This window comes from Amblyomma maculatum, chromosome 8, assembly GCF_055883805.1.
Source record: "Amblyomma maculatum isolate TAMU_Amacu chromosome 8, ASM5588380v1, whole genome shotgun sequence".
In the NCBI taxonomy this organism is placed as follows: domain Eukaryota; kingdom Metazoa; phylum Arthropoda; class Arachnida; order Ixodida; family Ixodidae; genus Amblyomma; species Amblyomma maculatum.
The window spans coordinates 11349250-11351442 of NC_139351.1; the positions used below are offsets into that span (position 1 = coordinate 11349250).

A 2193-nucleotide genomic window follows, 5' to 3' on the forward strand; every position below is an offset into this window, starting at 1 on the left:
ATTTCAGTAGGCAGAATCCCGACAGAACCACAACTTGCATCTCTGAGATTTTACAACGGCAAATCAATAGGAAGATGGTTTGGTTTGTGGAGTTTAACGTCCAAAAGAAACTCACGCTTTGAGAGACGCCGCAGTGGAGAACTCCGGAAATTTCGACCACCTGGGGTTCTTTAACGTGCACTTACATCGCACAGCACACTGGCACCTTGCTTTGCGCCTCCGTCGAAACGGAGCCGCTGAGGGCGATGGGAGGAAGTGCAGTGGTTAGAGCACTGAAGTTAAAAAATGGATGAACTCGTCACAATTGCGGCCGAAATCTGACAGTCATAAGTAAATATATACGCAAGTAGGTGTAAATAATATTGCTCCGTGAATATTTTCAAAGAGGCAAACCACGTGCATTTCCCATGCTATTGTGTCTCACGACTTCACTTTAGGTTACGTAAATTAGGCGATCCTAACGAATAAATAGATGTCATTATAAATTTTCAGACCTCAAAAATCACAGTACAAAGTCTGAAGTAATTTTGTATTTTTGTGGAGGTTTCCGATCCTATGAGATAATTTGCGCAAATTCATGGGGAAACGTTCGCACATGTGAGCGACACTGTAAAGCTAGACTACATTAATTGTGGTCATACCTTCTCATAAACATGATTTTCCAATCATCAGAGGGCAACGCTGGAACCCGTGGACGCTGCAAAAAAAAAATGTGGCTGCGGAAATCAAAATGAAATTCAAGCGCGTAGAGCTTGCATGAACGCCGTAGTGCCAAGGCCTTTTTGAAAGCATGTGACAAAGTGCCGACAGATGGGAAAAATATTCAGTAGCCCTTTGTGCAATTCAAATGGCTACATTAAAAAAAAAGGCGCTAGGTCCGAGTGCGTTGTCTGGGCTACCCCCCGCCGCACATTCACAGGTGTAATCCCGCTACTGCAGAGCGCGGGAGCTTTTGCCCGCTGCATTTCCGCCCTGGGCCGGTTCGCTCCTCCTTAGTCGACCTGGTCGCCACCGAGCTCCCCCGGGCCCACCATATCGGCGCCCAGCTTAGCGCGGACACCCGATCAACACGGGGAGAGGTGGGGCAGGCCTCCCAGCCTCAACCCGTCCTCTAACGCCAGTCTCCAAGCAGCTGGATTACAGGGGCACGCCACTACCCCCGGCAGAGACCCGATCATTGCGGCTGGTTTTTACATGCAACTGAGTCTAATTCCCTCATAGTTACAATCCTTCTTTTTTTACTGGATGCTGTACTGAGTGCAGCATCTTTTCATGCTCTCATGAAATTTCTGGGAATGATTCTGGTTTACAGCTAAACTGTCAGCATGTTTGAATGCACACTTCCGCAAGGGCGCCTGGTTTTGTTTTGAGCTCAGAAGATGCCGCGCTAAGCGCAGCGACCTCACCTCCTCTCTCGTTCGCTCGGTGGCGCTAACCTCGGCCCTAAACCGGAGCTTCGATACCCGTTCGAAAGATGGGAGGCCGATGCAAAGAGCGCGATATTTTGAATGGCCTTAGCACATTATAGAATCTGCCATACTTAACATCTCAGACAGTTGATCCTCTAGACCGCCTGCTCTTTGTTCAAAATTATACAAGCGCACATTGCTGAACGTGCGTATGCAAAGCCTAAATTATGCTCGGTGGAAAGAAGTTTTTTCTTGACGAGCCCACAGTTTCAATATTTTGATACGCAAGAAATAGAGCACCTCTCGATAATCTGCAAGGAATTCACATTATTGTAAATCACCCAAGTTATTTTAAGGGAATAATCCTTTTCTGCCTCTGAGGTTAATCGGGTTATGGGTGTTTCCAACTTATTATCGCCTTTACGTAAATAAAATGAATTGTGATCAATTTTATCATTTTTCTAAACGATATCGAATAGTTCTCACGAGTTATTATATAGCCTTGATACTAGCCTGCAAATATATTTTCATGTAGTGGTGGCGAGGCAGTTGACACCAAAAAAAGACACAGGCTTGATGTTACTGAAATTAACTCTTTATTGGGCTGACTTGCGCCCGTAAAAGAACAAAGCAACTCGGCGGCGGCGATAGCAACAAACGTGCTCGTCGATCGTCGAACAAAGAATTCTCGTCACAATCGTCAACGCTCAGTTTAAAGGCTGCTCAGAACAATCTAGGTAACGTCGCAAACTGCTACTAGTACACCCTGGAACATTGTGGAAAC

At 46.1% G+C, this 2193-nt stretch overlaps 1 non-coding gene across 1 annotated transcript; it reads right to left on the reverse strand.

Moving 5' to 3' along the window:
• Positions 1-865: 865 nt before the first annotated feature.
• Positions 866-1164, reverse strand: LOC146180533 (signal recognition particle RNA). The gene has a single exon (XR_014700504.1).
• Positions 1165-2193: the final 1029 nt, after the last annotated feature.